Consider the following 24,770-nt stretch of genomic DNA (forward strand, 5'->3'; position numbering starts at 1 on the left):
TTTATTTTTTGAGACAGTGTCTTGCTAAGTTGCTGAGGCTGACCTGTACTTGGGATCCTCCTGCCTCAGCCTCCTGAGTCTCTGGGATAGAGGCATATGCTACTGCTCCTGGTTCATTGTTGGTTATTTTTAATTTTTTTTTTCAGTGCTGTGGATATAATTCAGAGCCTTGTTTGTGCTATGCAAGCCTTCTACCACTGTGTTTACATACCCATATGGTTTAAGTTATTTCAAAAAGTGAATTTACTGATGTTTAAGAGCCTGTGCTATAAAGCTTAAATGAAGTGAGGATTTCCTTCCCATAGGAATAAAAATAACTTAATAAAACCAGCTCAAGGGCTGGGGATGTGGCTCAAGTGGTAGCGCGCTCTCCTGGCATGCGTGCGGCCCGGGTTCCATCCTCAGCACCACATACCAACAAAGATGTTGTGTCCACCGAGAACTAAAAAATAAATGTTAAAAAAAAAAAATTCTAAAAAAAAAAAAAACCCAAAACCAGCTCAAGAAGGGGGGGGGGGAGCCTGTGCTATACCAGTAGGTGCCCCAAAGAGTGAAATGCAGTCCAAATGTTGTATCACCACACTATGAAATGACCAAAGTAGGAGATATGTTATTAGCAGTGGGATTCTTTAAGCAGAACTTTTTAGCTAGTGGGCTAGGATGGGTGATAGAAACGTAAAGATGTCTTTGTGGCCAGGCAGCCTCAGTCCTCAGCACTTCAGGCTGTAACTAACATTGTTTTACTCCAGTGTGTGCTATACAAATTGGATTTTATTATTATTATTATTATTGGTATTTGGTGTTGTACCGAGGGCCTTGCACATCCTGGACAAGTGCTTTACACTGAGCTGCCCTTCCAACCTTTTATTTATGTCTCACTAAGTTTCTCAAGTTGGCCTTAAATTTGCCATCCTCCTGCCTCAGCCTCCTGATTAGCTGGGATTACTAGCTATTGGTAGTTGTGCACTACCATGCCTGGCTCAAAAAGGGTTTTTGTTAGATGCCACCCCATGCCATGAAAAAGATGGGACATCTGCTCCAATTCTCCCACCTGGACCCCTACCCCCATCCCCCACCTCTTCTCCCATTCACTATTGTGAGGAGATGTTGTTGGTCTCAGGTCATTTATTGTAGAGATGTCCAAGGACACTTCACCCTCCTGGACCCCAGGATTTTTGAAAAATTTTACTGGGAAGTAAAGTTGGAAACCATAAGTTTTTCTAATTATTGTCAATGATCTAAAATAGGAGTCTGTTTATACTTTATCCTAAAAAGCAGGGAGAACCCACAAGGGTTTCTGAGCAGGAGTGTTGACTCACATTAGGTAGGGAGGCCAGTTGGGGAGAGAAAAGACCATTGACAAAAGGCGGACATGAATTGATATAGCTTTGGATTTGCCTGACAGGAAATAAAAGGCAGGGACAGGTGCCAGAGACACTGCAGGAAGATTGAGTGAGGATTAAGTGGATACCAGGGCCTGAAGACAATTCATCTGTCCATTGGACAACTGTTGGAAGTTCTTTCCCTGCTCAGTCTTTTGAGCCTCTGTAGGTGATGACTGAGATGGCCCATTTTGGCCCTTGGAGGTTTTATAGTTCTGGTGGGGAGGGTTGGAGATGGGGCAGGGTACCATGAAGCAGGTGACTGGAGCACCCTGAGAAAGAGGAAGGGCAACAGAGAAGTAACAATGACAGGATGGAAGTTTGAGGTCCCAGAACTTAACCTCGCCTGAGAAAGAGCTTTCTAGCATTTTAGGAGTCCAGGAAAGTCTCATTATGATCCCAGAGCCCTGGAATCAGATTGCAAACCTGCATTTTTTGGATTATGAGCATTTTCCAGCTTGAAGTTTTAGACATTTTTCCAAGAAGACCCAGGGTGATTAAGATACATCTCTGAAATAGCCACATGAATTATTCTAACAGCTGCTGCTTGCTGGTTTTAGGAAGCTTAGTTGTTTCATGCATTGCTCAAATGTTTTCACGTGCTGGCTCTTCTGGCAGAGTTGGTATTCCATTGAGAGTGGGGAGGGGTTGTGGCCACAGGAAAGGTAGGAGTCTTGGAGATTTGGGCATTTGTATAAAAAGATTTAGCATCTGGCTGATGATCACCAAGTCCTTGTTGGGGTCCTGATTGGGGAGCTTAGGGATGGAAGTAAGGGATCAGATGGTTTAGGTGGGAATATCATCATTTACTTTGAGAGGCCCTCCTAGTTGGGTCTGGGTTGTCCCCCAGATCTCGTGTCCTTTGTCATCTTCAAAATCCCCTTGCTATGTCAGTGGCTAGAAGACCTGTCCTCTGCCTTGTGGTCCGTCTACCCTGCTTATTGTCTCTTGTGGATGGATGCTTAGTGCTGTCCTGGTGGTAGGGCGAAGAGGGGCCCTGGTTTGTTCCTGTTATGTCCTGAGTTGTGGTTGGTATGTGTATAGTCTCTTTGGAAATGAAGATAAAAATTGGTCCTGGTTAATGACCCAGGCTGGGAAGTGCTTGTCAAATCCTTTAAGCCCCTTTTTCTTGGCTTATAGATTGGTAGCAGGGACTCAGAAGTGTTTTCTTCACTGTTTTAGTCAGCTTTTTCACCGCTATGACTAAAAGATCTGACCAGAACAATTTTAGGATAGGAAAGTTTACTCGAGGGCTCACGGTTTCAGAAGTCTTAGTCCATAGAAGGCCGGCTGCGTTTCTCAGGGCTCAGGTGAGACTGAACATCACAGTGGGAGAGTATGGCAGAGGGAAGCAGCTCACGTCATGGTGATCAAGAAGCAGAGAGTGAGAGAGACTCCACACTCTAGATTATATATCCTGTAGCCATACCCCCAATTAACCAGTTCCTCCAGCCACACCTCATCTGCTTCCAGTTTCCACTCATTTAATTCCATCAGGGATTAATTCACTGATTGGGTTAAGACTCTCAAAACCCAATCATTTCTCCTCTGAACCTTTTGCATTGTCTCACATGTGAGCTTTTGGGAGATACCTCACATTCAAACCATAACATCAACAGAGGGCAGATAGTTGGTTGTACACACTGGGGGCACACTGAATCCCAGACTTCAGACAGGGCACTACCAATGATACCCCCACTCGACAGATAGGAAAAACAAAGCTCAGAGAAGTCAAGGGAATTGTCCAGTGTCATTTTTCAAAAGGTGAGGACCAGTCATTGAATCTGCTGTAGAGGCCACAGTATATGTGGGTGTGCATAATGGGGCTCACTTCTCTGGGAATTTCATGAAGTTCTTTGAAGGGGTAAGTAAGCATGTACTTAGGAGTCTTGCGTCTGTGCTGATCCTTACATCTTTGCTCAAGGAATTCTTTACAGAGCCTTGGGAATGATTAGCCCTAGGATGGTCTTATAGTCAGATTGTTCATGATGTGGCAGTTGTTCAGATTTTAGTTTGGGCTTGAAGATAGCTGACCTGGATTTGGATACCCATTTGACTTTGTGTGTGTGTGTGTGTGTGTGTGTGTGTGTGTGTGTGTGTGTGGCTGAGGATGCAACCAATGGCTTTGCAGAGGGCTTTGTATGCCCTTGCTCTATACTGAAGGAGAGTAAATAGGGGAGCTTGGGTGTATCACTGAGGTACACATTAGCTCCCAGACTTGACTTCTTAACTGTGTGACACTGGACAATTCCCTTGACTTCTCTGAGCTTTGTTTTTCCTATTTGTCGATTGGGGATATCATTGGTAGTGTCCTGTCTAAAGTGTGGGTATCAGTGGCAGTATTTCATACGGAGTGTGGATAATAAAGACAGTACTCTTATAAACTGAGTAACGGCCGTACCTTGTGTGATGTGTGAGTGGTAACAGTAGTACTTAGTTCTGTGGTTGTGAGGATTAAATGAAATCAGGCATGTGAAGAGCTGGCACCTTGCCTGGCACCAAATAAAGAATTCAATAATTAGTAGCCACTGTTAAACTCTCCCTCTCTTAGTAACAAAATCTCTTGTCAACATTAAAGATGATTTTCTTGATGTCCCCAAAGTTTTCATTAAGTGAGCTTTTCTGTAGCATTTTGAGAATGTGTATGCCTAGTGTTAGTTTTCTCAGTGAAGGATCAGGGGAACACCTGATCAGAGCTGAAGAACACTCATGAGGAGGCCTGGATCTCTTGGAGCCCTGGCAGTACTAAGGGTCTGGGAGACAGAGAACCTGGGTCTCAGGCCAGATGTTGGTGCTGGTGTGACTGGTAGAGCCTAGGTATGTGTGATGTAGCTGGAGGCAGAGGATGGGATGGGGGCGGGGAGGACAGGGCAGCCTGGGGCAGTGAAGTGGGCTTTGTTGGAGAAGGAGTTGATGGGGAATTCTTTGCAAGGCTGGCCAGTAAAGACAATTTGCAGAAGTGAGTGAAGAGTGACCACTGGTAGCAGACAGTGTAGACATGTCCTCTACCCATGTTGCCTTGTCCCCTTCTCTCCTCTTATACCCTGTGTGGTCCCCTTGTCTTCCCTTGTGGTCTTTGCAGGGGATGCCTTACTTGTTGTTGAGTTATCCAGGCAGGACTATGCTTCAGAGACACTGGGGAGAGATGGACTTTGTGGGTGTTTGGGAACCCGATCACATAACAGTGCTTCTTTTTATTATTATTATTATTATTTAAATTTTTTGTTGTTGATGGGCCTTTATTTTATTCATTTATTTATATGCTGTGCTGAGAATCGAACCCATTGCCTCACACATGCTAGGCATGTGCTCTACCACTGAGCCACAACCCTGGCCCAACAGTGCTTCTTTGGGATGCACTAAATTGTCAAAAAATGAAAAGAAGTATGGAGGGCAGAGTTTGCTTGTGTGTGTACATGTGCGTCCACGTGCGTGTACTTGTGTTATGTTCATGTGTGTATTGTGTATTGGCTCCATATGTGGGTAAATATGCATATGCATTGAGGCCTTGTATATGCGTTGATGTTTGCCCACATGCATTGGACTCATGTTTGCATATAAATGACAACCACTGTGTATGTTTGTCCATGTGTGTAGGTGTTCTATCCTCATCCTCTGGAGTGGAGTCTGACATGTACAGTAATTTTGTTGTGTGCAAAAGGAAGAAAGATGTGCTAGGCCTCCTTGGATGTGGGTTTTGTGTGGCAGAGTCTTACTTTTTGTGGGCCCTTGGCTTTCTCTGGGGGTAACTCTTAGATGTAGGTAAATTCCATGGAGGGCACATCCCAAGGCTTCATAACTTTCAGATTTTTTTTCAGAATGTCTTATTTTAAGGCTGATATTCAAGTGAAATTTGCATTGCATCTTATAACTCATCAGTTTTAGTACTAAAACCTTGCAAGGAAAGGCCCAAATGTATTTCCAGACTTCAGTTCTCCTCACCAACTATTCTGGAGTGAGCATTTTGGCATTTCTGTCTGGCTGTTCTGGTCTAGGTATCTGACCCCACAGTATAGTTTCTTCCCTTTGCTCCTTAGATGTTGGCTGTTTGGCTGTGACAAGTAGAATTCCTCCCAGCTGGCAGGGCTCTGTGTCCACATGGCAATTCCTCTGCCCAAGCCTTGGTATCCATCTGTATTGCTGGGGACTCAATGGATTCAGTGATAGGGTATGTCTGTATATAGGGCTGTGGGAAACTGACAACAGAGAAGTTGGGTATCCAACTGTCACCTCCTCCTTGCCCCATCTAAGACCTCAAGGAGGCTTTGCTTCCTTCAACTTCAGTTTACACTGTAAGGCTTGGGGTTGGCAATGATGAGGAGAATTGAGTTCTGTGTAAGACCCTCTTTGAGGAGCCTCTGCTGTTTCTGGCATTCTGTTATCAAACTTTTATTGTCTGTTGTTAGGAAGGCATGGAGTTGATTCACACATCCTTTAAAAAAAATTTTTTTTTTTTTTTGGAGTGGTACTAGGGATTGAACTTAGGGGGGTTCTCTGCCACTGAGCTGCATCCCCAGCCCTTTTTATTTTGAGACAGGGCCCTGCTAAGTTGCCCAGGCTGACCTTGAATTATGGGTGTGTACCACCATGCCTGGCTCAGTTCTTTATTTTTTTAAAGAAAAGAAATTTTTTTTTTTTTAAAGAGAGAATGTGAGAGAGAATTTTTTTTTTAATATTTATTTTTTAGTTTTCGGCGGACACAACATCTTTGTTTGTATGTGGTGCTGAGGATCGAACCTGGGCTGCACGCATGCCAGGCGAGTGCACTACCACTTGAGCCACATCCCCAGCCCCCTGGCTCAGTTCTTGATTGATGTATACCCAGCCATGATTTACTGATAATGTTGCCATTGTTACAGTTTCTTATGATTTTCCTTCCTTCCTTCCTTCCTTCCTTCCTTCCTTCCTTCCTTCCTTCCTTCCTTCCTTCCTTCCATCTATCCAAACCCAAGGGCACTCTACCACTGAACCACAGCTCTGGTCCTTTTATTTTTTATTTTGAAACAAGGTCTCACCAAATTGCTGAGGCTGGCCTTGAACTTGCAATCTTCCCGCCTTACCTCCTGAGTTTCTGGGGTTAAAGGCATGGCCATCACACTTTTTTCGTGTATGTATGTCTGGGGCCAGGGGAAGGGAGAGAGAACCAGAGGGCTCAATGCTGATCTACCAACCCCAGCACTTTGCTTTGTAGCATTTTAAAGTTTGTTGTGCAATTTTTGTGATGGCTGTGGTGTGTTGTCAGAATTTGTAGCAGTGATGAAACATCTAGATTCAGTTTATTTGTCTGGACCTGGAGCAAGTACATAGGACTCTTGGGCTTTTCCTGGACTGAGGTCCCCCATGAGCTGACCACATGGTCTTAGTCTGTGCCATGGCATGGTTTGGTTTGTGGATGGTTCCAGTCAAATCTGAGAATTTACTAGATCATTTTGACTGACTTGGCACCTGATGGTCAGAGAATTTGAATTCTGCCTCTTAGCAAAGGAAGTGTTTGGTCAGACTATTGTAGATTGTTCTGTAATTGAAAAGTGCTTCCCACCTTCTTAAAGGTAAAACATTGTGTCAAACTGGGTTTCTAGAATTCTGTGTAATAGAAGGCAGGATTGTTGTAAACAGGATAGGTGTAGAGGATGGGGACAGTGAGCCCCATTAAAGGTACTCTCTTGTCTTTAACTGGATGTGGAGGTGTCTGAAACATTTGTGAGTGGATGACATTGACCTGACTGCTTGCCTGGGCGGTTCCATATTTGAATCAAAGTGGACCCTTGTGTATTCTATATATTGCCAGCTTAAATAGACTTCACTCACTTGTTCTCTGTCTTCCATTTGCCAGCCCAGAGGATTCTTGGGGATATAGGTGGCAGAGACCACCCGAGGACATAGGTCTGTCCAGCTGCAGCTCATCAGAGAGCAGGCATCCAGTCCCAGCCTCCCAGGAAGTATTGGAGTGTCACATGGGCATTTTTCTTCATAGAGGTGGGGGATTAAGGAGGAAAACTGGCTTCTCTAGGCTATGGATCTGCCTGTATGTTTCTTTTCTACAATCCTAGTTGTTGCTGTTAAATATACAAAGTGGTCAGTCCTGGATGCGGGGGATATAGTTCAGTGATAGTGCTCTTGCTTAGCATACATGAGGCCCTGGGTTTGATCCCTAGCACTCATGCACACAAAAAAAGTGCATTACAAAGTGATCAGTTTCATCTTGGACAGTACAGGAATAAGTGCTATGAACTTCCCTTGTGGTTTTTGTTTAAATTTCAGGTTTATGACATTCTTTTCCTATAGGCTCAGGTCTCCATTTGTGTGTGGCGGGAGAAGACGGTACTTCCACCACAAAAGTGGTAGAATAGAATACACAAGGGTCCACCTTGATTCAAATGTGGCACCTCCCAGGCAAGCAGTCAGGTCAGCAGATTTTGTCAGCAGCCAGCCTTGTCCCAGGAATGTGCCACCCATTTTTAAATTTTTTTTTTGTTGTTGTCAGTGGATCTTTATTTTATTTATTTATATGTGGTGCTGAGAATTGAATCCAGTGCCTCACACATGCTAGACAATCCTCTACCACTGAGTCACTATCCCAGTCCCTGTAACACTATTTTCTAAGGGTGCTCTTGAAGAGCAACAAGCTTTTCCTTTTCCCTTCCACAGGAAAGTATTCTCAAGAGAAAGATACTTGTTTTAGTTAACTTGTGGGGGAGAACCTTCAGTAGGTTACGTTATCAAACTGAAGTTGGTGCCTTATTCTCCATGACCACCTGTTTGAAGAAGGCTGTTGAGGCAGCTGCTTGGGTGGGGAAGTAAACTCTGGGTTTGGCCTTAAGTGTAGTGCTGCTCTTGGAGAGACTCAGGGTAATTCACTGGTCTCTGACCTGCTGGTAAATATGCAGATCAGGGTTGGTGCCTGTGTTGTCAAAAAGTGGCCACCCCTCTCCACAGTGGGGAGAATATACTGAACGGGGACATGGCACATGATCTCAGGATATTCTGGTGACCAGGCTCAGGATCTCTCAGAGGCAGCTGATGCTTGCTGTCATTGGTGAAGAAAGGATTCTCTCTTTTCTGTCCAGTAGCCCATGTGAGAGGTAAGATATTGCTTTTATAAAAACCCAAGAAAACTTGCCACAAGAATTGAGTGGCTGGAGGTTTTCTTTCTTGGCACAAAATGAGCAAAATGGCAGCCGACTTTAAGGCTAATATAGGTGGGTAAGATTCTGAAAGTTGTAATGGCTACCTGGGTGGCACATTGCTGGGGACAAGGCTGGCTGCTAACAAAATCTGTTGACCTGACTGCTTGCCTGGGCGGTTCCACATTTGAATCAAGGTGGACCCTTGTGTATTCTATTCTACCACTTCTGTAGTGGAAGTACTATCTTCTGCATTTGGTTCTTTTTGTGATCATCGCTTGAAATTTTTCTTTTTTGGTCCTTGCACTTCATCTAATCTCCCTAGTCTTACCCTCCCCCTTGTTAGATTCATCCCAGGACTTTGTGTTTTGTAGGTACATGTCATGCCAATACATGTTAGGTGTTTTTTTTTTTTTCCATTTTTGTAGTTATAGATAGATCGCATGCCTTTATTTAATTTTTTATATGGTATTAAGGATCAAACCCAGTGTCTCACATGTTGCTAGGCAAGCACTCTGCCACTGAGCTACAGCCCTAGCCCTACACTTGTTTTTTCAAGCAAGACTGCTAGCTTGCAAAGGCAAGCTAGATGGAAACCCCAGATGGTCATATTCACCCCTCTCCTTCTTAATGTAATCATGAGTGCTTACCAAGTGATAATTGGGGTGCTTTGAGCAATTTCCAGTTTGAAAAGATAGGCAAAAAAGCATGCCATTTTGTGCAAGTTGGGTACCTCTTGGCTAGGAGTTGGGATCACTTACTTAGGGTTTTGTTTTCCATGTAGCATCTGTATACTCGGCCACATGAGTCCAACCATGCCTATATGATAGACTGGCTTTGTGCTTAGAACTTTAGGGAGGGAATATAGTCAGTGTTTTCCTTTTCAGTGATGTAGACTGGTGGGGGCTCTATTCGGACTGGTTGTTTAGTCTCCCTTTTCTGGAGCTGGATATGACAGAAACTCAGGACACCCCTAATGGGGCTATGTAAGGGTCCTTGAGTTTAGCTTATGTACTAGGGAGTGGATTTGGAGCAGGCAGTGATGTTGCTGGTTTCCACTTAGAGGAAAAGTGTGTACCATTCACTCCTGGCAGGAGTGAATGGTGCACACCTGTATACCCGGTGACTCTGAGGCAGAAGGATCACAAGTTCAAGGCCAGCCTCAACAACTTAGTGAGATGCCAGTTTCATAATAAAACAAAACTGGGTGGGGGGATGTGGCTCAGTAGTAGATCACCTGGGATTCAATCTCTAGTACCGCAAACAAACAAACAAACAAACAAACATGTCCAAGACAGATTGGTCATCTCTACCATTTCCCCTCATGGCATTCCCTTGGCTCATTCATGTCTATGAAATGAAGCTGGAACAGGTGTTTTGTCTCCAGGAAGGTAGAGTGTTTTGGCAGCTAAGTGCTGGGGTCAGACATATGAAGTTTAAGGTGTTTGGATCCTGCTTGTAACTTGCCATTCAGTGTTTCTAGTGCCTCTTGTTCCAATTTATTATTTGTAGTTTTGGGAATTGAACCGAGGGCACTTTACCACTTAGCTACACCCCCAGTTCTTTTAATTTTTTAATTTGGAGACAGGGTCTATGTTGCTTAGGGCTTCAGACTCCTGAGTTTTCTGGGATTACAGACATGCACCACACCAAGTACAGTTTATTTGGGAAGTGAAAAGGGGGCCCTGCTTTGTATTGAAGCATGTGAGGACCATAGATGGGCAGGGGGGTAGAGTTTAGAGCCATGCTTGGGCATTGCAGGATAACTGTCCCAGGGACTTTGTTCTGTACATGTGTTGGCCACAAAGGGTTAAAGTGATACATGTGGCTCTTTCTTGAAGACTTTCAAAGTGAAATAATTCTGATTTAAATGGGCACATATTGTGTGATCACATCTATATGGAGTTCCTAGAGTCATATTCATAGAGACAGAAAGTAGACTGGTGGGTGCCAGAGGCTGAGGTAGGAGGGAACAGGGAATATTTCATAGGTATAGAGTTTCAGTTTTACAAGATGACAAAGTTCTGGAGATGGATGGAGGTGATGGTTGTATAGCAGTGTAAATGTTTTCTTTTCTTTTTTTTTTTTTAGAGAGAGAATTTTAATATTTATTTTTTTAGTTTTCGGTGGGCACAACATGATTGTATGTGGTGCTGAGGATCGAACCCAGGCCGTACACATGCCAGGCGAGCGCGCTGCCACTTGAGCCACATCCCCAGCCCATAAATGTTTTTTAATGGTGCTGAAATTTACACTTAAAAATGATTAAGATGTAAATTTTATGTATATTTTACCACAATAAACAAACTTTTTAAAAAAATTTGGAAATAATCTGCATCTTTATAAGAACATATATATTCTATCCTTCAAGTGTTAGCTTAGGAAGAAGGGATAAAATTGCTCACATTGATAGTTTATCTTGTGCCAAGCATAGGGAGTTAAAGAAGATTCATGTAGTTCTAGAAGGCTCATTGTAACATCATCTTGGGAGCAGAGACTTGGAGCACAAAGATTCCATGGGATTTCTTCCGGTCTCTGGAGGAGCAGGGCCTGGGTATACTTCCTCTGGCTTGGTGGGTAACCCTAGGACCTCTAAAATCTTCAGTGGATTGAGGGGGAGAGCAGCATCAAGGAGCATTTGAGGTATATGTTCTGGTGTACTGCTTGGCGATCACAGGTATTTCACGTTTTCCTTTAGCTATTTGTCAGTGAGTTCTCTTAATATGACACATGTTGGTATTTATATTGAAGGGGAGTCAAGGAAGATAGAGGGAAAGGTTTTCCTCATATATTCTCACAACACAAAATACTTGTGTGGTCTAAGATGTGTGGGTGATACCCCCCCCACCCCCCCACCCCCGCCACAATGACCACCAAGCAGGTAGCCATTTAGGAACAGACACCAGCTAGTTTTCCTCTAATTCAGTTCCATGTTGACACTCTCCACCTGGAGGCAGTATCAGATTCCACATATTCTCAGTTCCCCAGTGTTGCTCCCCATGCCCATCGCCAGCCCCAGGTGGTTTTCTCTGTGCTTTGACTGTAAATTGGGGTTCATGGGCCCTGCCTCTGGTTTGGTTAATTTGCTCACAGAACTCTAACATTTTACTTGCATTTATTGGTTTATGATAAAGGGTATTATGAAGGATGTGGATAAAGAAGCACATGCTGTGAGTCATGCTGTGAAGGGCAGGGAGCTTCCATGGGCTCTCTGGGTGTGCCACTCTACAGGAACCTCCACTTGTTTTCCTATCCAAAAGTTCTCTGAATCCTGTCCTTCGAGTTTTTTTTTTTTTTTTTTTTTTTGAGGCCTCGTTAAATAGGCATGACTGATGATGTTCTTGGCCAACTGTGATCATCTCAACCTTTCGGCCCTCTCTAGGGGGTAGGGATGAAGGTCCCAACCTCTAATTCTGGTGACTAGCCATTCCCCATATCCTCCTTAAGGAATGACCTATTTGCTGCTGGCTATCAGTCAGCTCATTAGCATACAGCAAGAAACTATGATTTTGGAGATCCTAAGGATGCCAGCAAATGAGGTATAAGAATAAATGTAGGGGCTGGGTATGTGGCTCAAGAGGTAGCGCGCTCGCCTGGCATGCGTGCGGCCCGGGTTCGATCCTCAGCACCACATACAAACAAAGATGTTGTGTCCGCCGAGAACTACAAAAAGAATAAATAAATATTAAAAAAAAGAATAAATGTGTATTTCACAATATCATTAGGAAACACCAGTTTCTAGATTTCTCATTACTAACAGAGAAGATATTTTCTTACACTGTGCATCCTCAACACTAAAGAAACATTATATAGAGTCTCAGAGACATTAATTTCTGTCCATTTTAAGTATAGGGGTTTTTATGCCTCCCCCCATTTTGGTACCAGGAATTGATACCAGCGGCACTTAACCACTGAGCCACATCCTCTTTTTTTATTTTTTGTTTTGAGGTAGGGTTTCTCTAAGTTGCATAAGACCTCACCAAGTTGCTGAGGCTGGCCTCAAACTTGTGATCCTCCTGCCTCAACCTCCCAAATTACTGGATTTACAGGCATGCCACCAAGCCCAGCCAGCTTTTATGCACTTTTGCCCAGGCAGCTGCTGGCAAGGGAGGGTGGAAACTCTAGAAGAAGCATCCAAGTAGAAGCTGATGTATTTTGAGGAAGAACATTTAATCCTAGTAGGAAAAGTACTAGTAATTTCTTTTGTAGATCCTGCCTGGTAGCAGGGCTCTTGGTCTTCAGGATGGCCTTGAGTCATGAGGGGATGTCTTAAGGTGTCTGGACAAGCAAACTAGTTCTCACTAAAGGAGTTGGAATTCATTAACTGTCAGGAGAGCTGGAGCTGGGCAGAGGATGTTTAACCTTTGGGTTGGTTTGGTGGCATCTTAGGAAGGAGGCCTGGAATGCTGAGAAGGGAAGAGTATGGTGATGTGATGGTGGAGGCAGAGCCATTTAGAGGGGAGAGGGCAAAATTCTGATCCCTGTGAAGATTGGTTTTAGGGTGAGATACTAACTTCAGGAGTCAGAAGCAGGGGAAAGGGGGCGGGGAGTGCAAAGCATGACCCCACTAGCACTGGGGCAGCTCTCAATTATCATTGGTGATGAGGGAGGAGTCCTGGGAGACCTGGGACCTCTGGAACCTTTAGAAGTGCCAGTGTAAGATGTGTAAGCAGGAGCTGTGCTGCTCAGGGAAGCCATGTACTCAGGCACTTGACCTGGGGCTGTGGCCTTGCCTATCTCTAGTTTCTGCTTCCTGGTTATTAACTTGCTTCTAATTAAGGGAAATTTATATCGTTATGTTTTTTTTCTCAAGTCTGTAGTGGAAAAATCATGGTTGGGTATTGACAACACAGAGGGTGCCATTTTACCCTTTGCTGCTCCTCCATGCCTATCTGGGTGCTGGATGAGGAGATGTTCAAGAGCCCTTGCTCTTTTGGGACCTGTAACCTTTTGGGGACAAACCTGGTGGGATACTTGATGTCAAATAGCAAGTTTCAACTAACTGAAAGTTTCCATATTTGAAGTAATGGGACAGTAGTGCATAGTGATGGAAAGGTCTGGAGGGGAGGGACTAGCTTGGGAGGGCTTGCCTGAATAATGTTGGTACTTGAACCTGAAGGATGGATGGGAGAGAAGGGAGGAAGGAAGGGCTTTCTGGGCATCGGTAACAGCTTGTGCGAAGCCCAACAGTGGAGGCAGGCAGAGTGGGTCTGAGGACTTCGAGAGGAGGTGAGGTGATTGGAACCATGAACTTGATGTGTGCACAACTAAGTATGTGTATACAAGTGTACCTGGGGCTAAGACAGGCAGGGCTTTGAATGCCCCTGTGAGGTGCTGTGAACATTGGGATTTTAAGGGAATTAAGAAGGGATGTGTTGGCTCTGTGAGGAGTGGACAATCCAACCATTATCAAGGCTTTGGTTACCTATAGCTGAGGGAGAATAGGCCAACCAGGGGCCTCAAGGCACATATTGACTATGGTCCTAATGGGCATCTGGGAGTAGAGACTGGCAGTCTGTGGCCCCCCAGTGCCAGCTCTGGTTGTCAAGGATGGGCTTGTGTGGCCATCTGTCAGCTCCTTGGCTCTCTTGAGATTGGTTCTTTGCATTTGTAGTCTGTGGAGTCAATTCTCCGCTGCTCTGTGGGACACAGGGTTAATGAGGCTCTGTGCCTTGGAGAGAACAGATACTGTTTATGTCCTCTGGGACCAACCCAGAGCCTGATCACTGAGATGTGCTTCTGCCCTTTTTTTGGGGGGTGGGGGGGATACTGGAGATTGAACTCAGAGGTGCTCTACCACTAATCTACATGTCTAGTCCTTGTAAAAATTTTCATTTTGAGACAGATCCTTGCAAAGTTTCTGAAGATGGTCTCAAACTTGTGATCCTCCTGCCTCAGCCTCCCGAGTTGCTGGGATTATAGGCCTGTGTCATTATGTCTGGCTTGTCCTGACTAATCTTGTCAGTAATGTTCTGTGACCAGGGTCACTTTTGTCTCCTTACTGAGCTGTCCTTCTTAAATTATTTTTTATTTTTTAGTTGTAGTTGGAAACAATACTTTTATTTCACTTATTTATTTTTATGTGGTGCTGAGGTTCAAACCCAGGTTCTCATACCTGCTAAGCCACAACCCCAGCCCCCCCTTTAAAATTTTTAATCCACTTATTTATTTATTTTAGTTGTTGATAGTTCTTTATTTATATGTGGTGCTGAGAATCAAACCCAGTGCCTCATACATGCCAAGCAAGTGCGCTACTGCTGAACCACAGCCCCCATTTTTTATTTTTATTTTATTAATTGTAGATTGGTACAGTATCTTCATTTATTTTATTTTTTATATGGTGCTAAGGATCACACCCAGTGCCTCACACATGCTAGGCCCTCAGAAGCCTTTTTTTTTTTTTTTTTTTTAAGAGAGAGAGAGGAGAAAGAGAGAGAATATTTTTTTAATATTTATTTTTTAGTTCTCGGCGGACACAACATCTTTGTTGGTATGTGGTGCTGAGGATCGAACCCGGGCTGCACGCATGCCAGGCGAGCGCGCTACCGCTTGAGCCACATCCCCAGCCCATCTCAGAAGCCTTTTAACAGATGTTCAGCACAGCTTGTCAGGGGTGAGGTTTTCTCCTGATCATTCAAGATAGAGATACTGTTTTTGATTTTCAGGCCTTAGTGTCTCTGTCACCAATTCTTGACTCTGTCATTGTGCAGCAATAGCAGCTGTAGATTAGAGTGTACTGGGCATGTCTCTGTCCCAGGAAAACTTAATTTATCTAAATAGGTGGCAACCAATAGTGTGCTGGTCCCCATGTTAGAAAACTGAATCTGGGCTGGGGGTGTGGCTCAGTGGTAGGGCATGTGCTTAACTTGAAGAAGGTCCTGGGTTTCATCCCAGCAGCAGAAGACTTATCCAAAAAAAAAAAAAAAAAAAAAAAAATCTTGTGGTCCAAGCTAATCCTTCTTCAACTGGCTGGCAGGCGGGCACTTACTGGAGCAGCATGACCTCTGAGCTTCCTTGAGATGCTCTACTGTTTCCTTGCTTCAGTTTCTCACTTTCTGGTAGAACCAGATAGTTCTTCTCCTTGAGAATTTGGCAGTACAATTGATAGGACCATGAGCAGAGAGGTTTCAGGCTCAGGTGACTGTTGTTTATGTAGAACATGTGAATTTTGTGGTCTGGAAGAGGAGCAGGGGAAGGCAAACATTATGGTTGGGTTTCATCTTGGACTTCGTTGGGCCTAATGTCATGTACCCAGGATTGGATGGAAGTCAAGGTGGTAAATATTTGGGTATAGGCCTGGTTGAAAAATTTTAGAGATAGTAAAAGCATTGGTGAGTTCAGGTACTGGGAAGAGAAAGGAGGTATGCTGCAGCTTCTGTATAGCCTGGCCTGTTGCAAGGGACAATGGGCTCTCTAGGTGTACCTCATAGAGCCCATACTTCCCCACCAAGTGCCTATGGCCCCAGACAAACCATCCTGCAGTGGCCATGGGCATATCTCTGTTACTGGAGCTCCCCAGGGAATAGCTCAAGTCTGGTCAGTGCCTCCTAAAAGGGAAGCTGTCCTTTGCTTGCTTGGACTGGAGAGGATAAAATGGCAACAAAGAACTTCTGTTACCCAAAGCACAGTGACTTGATTTCATGTAAATCACCATGGCTACCTTCTCATCAAGTATGATCTTCCCTTAGATTGAGAAGTTGTGTTGGGGTGGGTTGTGGGTTAGGGATGTGAGAGTGCTTGTGTGTACATGTGTCAGTAAGTGGAGTACCCAGGTGCAGGGTCAAAGCCAAACCATAATGATTTATCAGGGGAGCAGAAGAGTCTCTTAAGAGTTGGTAATTGTGTACTTAAGGGTTACTTGATACTGTTTTAAATGTATGGGTTGGAAATAAAAACAGTAAAAGCTCTCTGAACTCAGCCAGTGTGAGGTAGATGGCAAAACAGTGCAAATGATAGATCAGTGAAAAGCGATTATAGTTCATTTTCAAGAAACACATCTCATTCTAAGAATGCTAAGTGATCTTAGTCTTGGTGCTTTTGTGAATTTTGCACTAACTATATGGAAGGGGCTGCTGTCATGTGCTTCTCAGATTGGGTCCTTCTGTTTTAGTTTTACACCTTCTCTCATTTATTTAAATATTTATTGAGCACAGTTGTGTGTCACAGTTCTGGGTGCTTGAAATAAAATCAAGCATCAGACATCCCTGCTCTTTGTGGCATTTACACTATTGTGTGAGAAAGTCCACAGACACAGTAGCTGTGTTGTATAGAGTGTGGAAAGAGAAGGAGCAGCATAGGAGTATAGTTAGCAGGTTGGCCCTCCACAAGACACTGGAGCAAAGACAGCAACTGAGGGGACACGAGTGTCAGCCACCTGAAGGGTAGGATGGTTGAACCAGACAGCAACTTAGTGCAGACTTGCAACTACCTCCAGGACAGATAAATGTAAATCTCTTCTAAAAAAATGGAAGCGCTGGATATATACTGCATAATTATATTTTTAAAGGTCCTTTATAATTTGGAATGCAGATTAAGGAATAATTTTTCTTTCTTTCTTTCTTTCTTTTTTTTTTTTTAAGATGTGGTTACTTTGTTGTCCAGACTGACCTTGAGCTCCTGGGTTCAAGTATTCCTACTGTTTTCCAGCCCCTGCCCCCCAGTAGTTGGGACTACAGGCGCACACCACAGCACCCTTGGAAGAGTTGATTTTAAAATGACAGTTGCTGTGATTTTGTTTAAAACATAAAAACAAAAAACAAAAAGCCCATTGGAAAGGTGCCTGGTGTGGGAGATATGGGGCATGGTCAGGAGGCCAGTAGGGCTGGAAGAAGTTAAGGATGGGGTGTGGTGGGTTGATAGGTACCCAGTGGGCCTTCCGGGTCAGGAGAGGACAGAGTTTCATGCTGAATGAACTTTTATTTTGGGGGTGGAGGTTGTACTGGGAATTGAACTGGAGGGCACTCCACTACTGAACCACATCTCCAGCCCTATTTTGTATTTTATTTTATTTTTGATATTTAGTTTTTAGGTGGACACAATATCTTTATTTTATTTTTTTAATGTGGTGTTGAGGATCGAACCCAAGGCCCCGCGCATGCCAGGCGAGCGTGCTACCGCTTGAGCCACATCTTTTGTATTTTATATTTAGAGACAGGGTCTCACTGAGTTGATTAGCACCTTTTGCTGAGGCTGACCTTGAATTATGATCCTCTTGCCTCAGCTTCTGAAGCTGCTGGGATTACAGGTGTGCGCCATCGGGCCCAGCTGTACTGAATGAACTTTTTTTTTTTTTTTTAAAGAGAGAGAATTTTAATATTTATTTTTTAGTATTTGGTGGACACAACATCTTTGTATGTGGTGCTGAGGACCGAACCTGGGCCGCATGTATGCCAGGCAGCGCGCTACCGCTTGAGCTACATCCCCAACCCCCCTGAATGAACTTTGAGCTAAGGACTTGAACAAGCTAATCGAGTTTGGAAGTGCTTGTGCTGGCAGGGAGAGAATACATGATCATTGGCAGTGTGGGAAGTGGTTGGAATTCCAGATGTATTTGATGGGAGTACCATCAGGATTGCCTATAGGATGCATATTGGGGGAATTTCAAGAGGGCAATTCTAGATTTCAGTCTGGTTAACTGGAAGAATGGATTTGTCACAAACTGGGGAAAGCTTGAAAGACTGAAGTTTGAAAGACTGAGGTGCCTTAAAACTTGCATATTACACTATATCCCCTGGTGCACTGTTATGTTGTGATTTTTGGGTGTTTTGTGGTTGCACAGAGCCCAGTACTTGGATCTTTGTTGAAAATGAGTTATTCCCACATGAGTGGGTCTGTTGTTTGTTGATCTACTTGTTTCTGTGTACATATCACAGTCTTAGTTATTGAAGCTTTATGGTAGGTCTTGAAATTAGGTAGGGTATATCAAATTTGTCCATTTTTCAATGTTCTCATTATTCTAGGTCCTTTACATTCTTATATACTTGCTTTTTGTACATGCTTGGGATTGAACCCAAGGCCTTGCACATGCTAAAGCACATGCTTTACCACTAAGCTACACCCTCAGCCTTTACCTAAAATTTAGAATTTCAATGAAATTCCTATTATTTCTGCAAAAATGTCTGCTGAATTTTTTTATTGGGATTATGTTGAATTTATAGATATATTTGGGAGAGAAATCAATATATTCTAGCATTTCTCTCCATTTAAGTTTTCATTATAATTTCTTTATTCTTATGTATTTCACATATTTATGCTAATGTAAATTGATTTTTTTTTAAGACCTTGCGTTCTGGTTGTTGCTAGTATGTAGAAACAAAGTTGACATTGGTATACATATGAGGGCATTGTAAGTCATGACACTGACTTAAAATGGGACAAAATCCATCATAATTGGAAATATTATAAAAATAAAAAATGCAGCCAGGTGTGTTGGTGCATGCCTGTAATCCCAGTGACTCAGGAGGATGAGGCAGGAGGATCACAATTTCAAGGCAGTCTCATCAACTTAGTGAGACCCTGTCTCAAAATAAAAAGGTAGGGGATGGATGTGGCTCAGTGGTAAGTACCCCTGGTTTCAATCCACAGTGACTTAAAAATAAAATAAAAAATGCATTGAATCTATCTAACCTACTGAACAAACATCCTACCTTGATAATACGCCACACTGTAGTATCAGTTGTTTCCTCTGTTTGTTAAAGGACCCATAGGGAGTTGCAGTGTGTGCTGCTGCCTACCATTTTGAGACGGGATTGAACTTCACATCACCACCCCAGGAAAGGTCTGAATTCAAGATTAGAATTATGTTTTTCTACTGCATTGGTAGTGCTTCTATAAAGTTGGGGGAAAAAGTTGCTTCTTGTAAAGTTGGAGAAAAAAGCCAAAGCATTCTAAGATGGGAATAGTATGTTTTGACCTTAGTAGTCCTGTAATAAAGCAGGTGCTTGGCAAGTATGGGTTCTGGCTTTGGAGATTTTTCCACTTCTGCAGTAAAGAGGCTTCATTTTAAGTATAGAAGAAACCTTTGGGTTTCCCAGACTGAATGGAGCCAAAAAGAATGGTAGAAAGTACCTCTCTTGTGAAGCTTGCCTCCTGGTGTCTATGGTCAACCCTGGACCTCTTTTAGGAGGGTGCCTTGTGTTCTTTTGTTCCTCTTTCAACAGAGTTCACTGGCATTTGCTGTCATCCTTATTTTGCAGGTTTTTCTGTAGGCGTGTTTCTTGCTGCCCATGACCTGTGAATTCCTGTGAACCCAGTTTAAAAATAAAGGTTTCATATCAGAGAAAGCTCCTGGTAGTCATATGGGTGCAAAGAATGACAACAGAGGTGATGTTGACACTATCTGTCAAGCTATAACGAACAGGACTAACTGTTGGGAGTCTGGGATTTGACCAATTCACTAGGTTCAGCCTCTGGCCCACAGCCCTGGATGTCTGACTCCACAAACCAGGAGTGGATGCCCTGGGGCTATCCTGTCTCGGTGACCTTGAGAGAATTCCTGAACATTTTTCTTCTGATGCTGGGGATGGAATCCACGACCTTGCACAAGCTAGGCAAATGCTCTGCCACTGAACCAGACATCTACCCTTTTAAATGTTCCTGAGCCTTAGTTTTCCTGCCTGTACAATAGGCAGCCCCTTCCTCCCTGGGTAGTTGTAAACCCTGTGGATATAATCCCTGAGGTTAGAGGTAAAGCTGCTTCTATCTGGGGAGGTGAAGTCTGTCCATTCCCAATCACATTGTTTTCCCATCTTTCTTGAGAACAAACCCAACACTGCCTGGAATGGTGGGTGACTTTCTCGGGCCAGTGCCTAAGAGGCTACTTTTGGATAGGATTCTTGAGTGAGCTCTTAGCACTACTACCTGTGTGCTCTGTGATCCTGGTAAATCTATATACATCAGATCCCTTATCTATAAAATGTGCATGATCCTGTAACCTACCCTTAATGTTGTCTTGGGGATTTAGATCTATATGGTGTTCAAGCATAGTATCAGGAACACACTGTTAAGCATCTGTTAAATGCTGGGTTAACAGCAATTATTATTTCTGTTATTAATGTCACTACTGTTGTAACAAAAATTCAAACCATTTATCTGTGCATTCAGTATGTAAAAGGTAGAAATAATTTAATTTCACATGACTCTTTACCACCTTCACATCTCCGTTTATAGTGGTGAAAACAATGCCTGGAATGATTGGTGTTTATTGGCTGTCCTCATATTGGTTCATACCTTGGAATAGATAGAAGTTTATTTCTTCAGCTTGCCCCTGTTATGGAAGGCTTTTCCAGTGGTTGGAGATACTTTATTTATTTTTTTTTATAGTGCTGGGGATGGAACCCAGGGCCTTGTGCATGGTAGATAGGTAAGTGCTCTATCATTGAGCTGCACATTTTGTCCTGGAGACATTTTAAATTGCCAGTATATTCCAGAATCCTTCCTTGGGAACTCAGCATTTCTTTTTTTGTCCTTTGGTTTAGGTTGGTCAGCACATTGATGCAAGTTGTCTTTTGACATAGCTGTGGCCATGGCCAACTGGTAGGACCAGTGCTTCTCGTCCTATACCCTGAGGCCAGGTGAGTGCTTGGGGTCTGGTATGTGTGGAATGAAAAGCTCTAAATTGTTCAGTGGGCCTCAGTAGCTCCTTGGGCACTTTTAAGTAAGCACTGCCTCAGAAACTGACAGCCACCTTCTAGAGAAGACAGGAAGGCATGTTGCTGTGGGATTGCACTCTTTGCTGTCTCCATCTAACCCTGAGTTTCTGGGTAAAGATAACATTCCCATTGGTCACTGTTTTTGAAGCCTGATCCTAAATAGGATGGTCCCACTCTCTGTGAGGATCAGAGGTAGAGGGTAATTCCAGCCAGATGGCCTTTGCCCTCTGGCCATTCCTGTAGTTTCCCAATGCTGCTCTAAACGTTTAAGAATTTTTCCTTAATCACTGTGCAGTGGGGAGCCTTGCACTGGTGCTTGGAGCTGTTCCCCTCACCCTACCCTGTGCCTTGTGGGAAAGCTGATCTGGCCTTCCCTTCAAGGAACTCTTAAAGTGGAGTCCAAATCCAGCAGGTCATATCCTGACACCTGCATGGGATTTTCTCTGTTACCATCAGGGCTTAGCAGTAACATTTTGGCTCAGGGTCACCTACCTGAAAAAGAATATAGAACTGGGCTGGGGATGTGGCTCAAGCGGTAATGCGCTCGCCTGGCATGCGCAGGGCGCTGGGTTAGATCCTCAGCACCATATAAAAATAAAATAAAGATGTGTCCACTGAAAACTGAAGAATAAATATTAAAAAATTCTCTCTCTCCCCTCCTTCTATCTTAAAAAAAAAAAATATAGAACCGAGATGTCTTAGAATATTGTGGGCAACTTGATCACCTCCTGGGTCAGCTGCTTCCTTTCACAGATTGCAGTGCACACAGTCCAGAGTTGGCAGGTAACTTGCCCAGGAGCTTATCCCCACTCTGGTGGTGTCTTATTGGCTGCTCAATGTCGAGAGCTGGTTTCTCTGACTTGCCTGCTGTGCTGAGTGTGGTATATGACAAGTGTTGAGGTCAGTTTTGTGAGGTTTCAGCTCTTATCTGCCTATGGCAAGAAGATATGGTCAAGCGATCTGGTATTAGGAAATCATTTCTAAGATGGTCTTCTGACAAAACCAAATTCTCCTGGTGTTGTTTTTTTAAACAATGCTTGGGGTTGAACTCAGGGTCTCATGCATGCTATATCACTTAAAGTATATCATTCACTCATTTAAAGTGTATAATCTCAGTTCTTTTTATATGAGTCTGTATATATACTGAGGAGTAGTTCAACTGTCACCACACTAGTCATGTCCCCCCAAAGAAACCCCATACCTCCTTCCCTAGTTCCTGGTAACCACTAATTTGCTTTCTATCTCTAAATTTTCCTGTTCTGGACATTTCATATTAATGAAATCATGCATAATATGGCCTTTTATATCTGTTTCCACATCTGTTTACAGGTTCATCCACATTGTAGCATCTATTAACACTTTTTTATGTCTTGTTTCCCATTCATTCATGGATGAACATTTGGGTTGTTGCTACTGTTTGGCTGTTGTGAATAGTACTGCATTTAACAATCATGCACATTTTTGTTTGAATGCCTATATTCCATTCTTGTTGGTTTACTCCTAAGAGTGCAATTGCTAGATTATATGTTAGCTCCATGTTAAATTTTTTCTGCAACTGCCAGATTGTTGTCCATGGCAGATGCAGTTTCAGGTCTCCCAACCCTGCTTAGGGATTCTTTGGAGACAAGGACAGATTTGAAGTCTATGTTGGTTACTTAGAGATAGTTGAGGATCCTGCTGTGCTGTCAGGTCACTACTGTTTGGGTGTGTTAGACATTAACATTATATAGAATGAAGAGAAGGACCAGAGATTCAGAATCTTGAAACCATGTACCTCTCAGAGTGTTTGTGTTATAAAGTTTACCTCCTTTGTTCAGGGAAAAGCACCTGCAGCTTGTTCCTTGTTATACACCCCAAGGTATTGTCTGAGGGCTCACTTAAAGTTCTCCAAGCACGGGCACCCCTGCCTGATCTTGGCCCTTTATTAACTCATAAGCACATGTTCTGAGTCTCAAGTACTGGTTGTGAATGCATAGTGGCAACCTCCCTCTTCATTTTAGAGCTGGGAAGACAAAGACAGAACATTATAAATAATCAGTTTGGGAGCTCAGAAGGAAACTTCTAGAGGCCATCTCAGGTTTTCCTTTGGGCCCATCCTCTTCCCTGCCCAGTGCACGGAGGAACTTAATAAAAAAGGACAGAGTTTGTGAATAGTCATGACTTATGATGCTTAGTGTTAAAACAGGCAAAAGCCACCATTGGGTAGTTTTTTTTTTTTTTTTTTAAGATTTGTAAATTTGTGCGTTTTTTGTTGTGATATTTAAGGCAGCTTAGCATACAAATTGATTTTAGGTTTTCTCCATAGAATATAAGTTTGGGCATGTCTCTCTAGCCTGTATCCACTTTTATTTGAAGCTGTGGTCTGTGGTCAGCCAGGTCCTTATTTATTCCTGCCTTGCAGGTCACAGTAGGGGAAAGGATAATTGTGGTATGTCCAGCAGCTCCCTTCCATTCCTGAAGCATACAGATAGTCCACACACAATACCGTACACATATTCCTGTTTATTTCAGTGCACAGACTGTCTTTTCAGGGTTGTGGATGTGATGTTTCCCCCTGAATTTCACTTGTTAGGAGTTTTGTTCATTTGGTTAGGGACACACTGCTCATGTGCTAAAAATTGGACCTTGTGTTGGGTGTTAGGTTCAAGTATAGGTGTGACTTGAAAAGCAGATGCTTCAACAGAAAAAATAATGCAAATGACCCTTGACCAAAGTATGAACAGTACTTAGTCGTTCTGATAATAAGAACTATGTGTGCGGAAAAGTCACCTGGGAAAACATCCAAAGGTGACCACACTGTCCTAGTGGAGAGAGTCAGGCACTTCTGCAGTTGCTTTGGGGATTCCCAACTCCTCAGAGGGGATATGTAGTATCTAGCAAAACCACATACGGGGGGCTGGGGATATAGCTCAGTTCGTAGAGTGCTTGCTTTGCATGCACAAGGCCATGGTTTCAATCCCCAGCACCACAAAAACAAAACAAAAACAAACAACAAGAACCCAAACCACACATGTTTTACCCCCTTGCTCTAGCAATTCAACTTCTAGAAATGTTTCCCCAAGATACACTGTCTAAAATAAGAAATATTTGTGACAGGTTTATTTATTAACCACACTTGGAACTAGCAGAACAGGATGGCAGAGATGTATTTTCCTTCAGGCTGGGTAACTGATGGAGTAAATCTATCAGTGGGTGTAATTGAGACCCTGAGTGAAGGGAGGTAGAGGGATGTCTTTATACGTTGTGGTGACTGGATTTCTAGGTGAAATGACAAGTAGGGAAAAAAGCAAGTTGAAGGAAGAAGAGATGCAGCATGCTACTACTTAACCTAATAAAGTTGGGGGTATACTGTCATTTGTGTATTTGCTATCTGTCTGTCTGTCTGTCTATCTATCTATCTATCTATCTATCTATCCATCCCCCAAAGGAAGTATAAACTAGAAATGAATCACATGATCACTTCCAGGAGGAGCAATGGAGAGATCACTAGAATTCTGAGAGACTTTTCTGTGTCTTTGTGGCCCTATGTGTGTATATTTTGTTTAATTATAAAACTAAAGCTCATCAAGTGGTAGTGGCAGCAGTGGTGGCAGCAACAGAGCAATCCCTAAAAA

At 43.3% G+C, this 24,770-nt stretch overlaps 1 protein-coding gene across 15 annotated transcripts in view; it reads left to right on the top strand.

Annotated features, from left to right (window-relative positions):
• The window catches only part of Gatad2a (GATA zinc finger domain containing 2A), a 113,608-nt gene that overhangs the window by 27,072 nt on the left and 61,766 nt on the right, over positions 1-24,770 (top strand). For 8 of the 15 annotated variants that reach the window (XM_013361865.4, XM_005332952.5, XM_013361864.4 and 5 more), the window contains exon 2: positions 20,983-21,078. The exons of 5 other annotated variants lie outside the window; for them this stretch is intronic. The gene's annotated coding sequence lies outside the window, so the exon portion shown is untranslated. Of the gene's footprint in view, positions 1-20,982; positions 21,079-21,842; positions 21,940-24,770 lie in introns of all 15 variants that reach the window. 2 more of the 15 variants (XM_078037919.1, XM_078037914.1) reach the window with 1 other exon arrangement.

Source organism: Ictidomys tridecemlineatus, chromosome 2 (genome assembly GCF_052094955.1).
Source record: "Ictidomys tridecemlineatus isolate mIctTri1 chromosome 2, mIctTri1.hap1, whole genome shotgun sequence".
Classification (NCBI taxonomy): Eukaryota; Metazoa; Chordata; class Mammalia; order Rodentia; family Sciuridae; genus Ictidomys; species Ictidomys tridecemlineatus.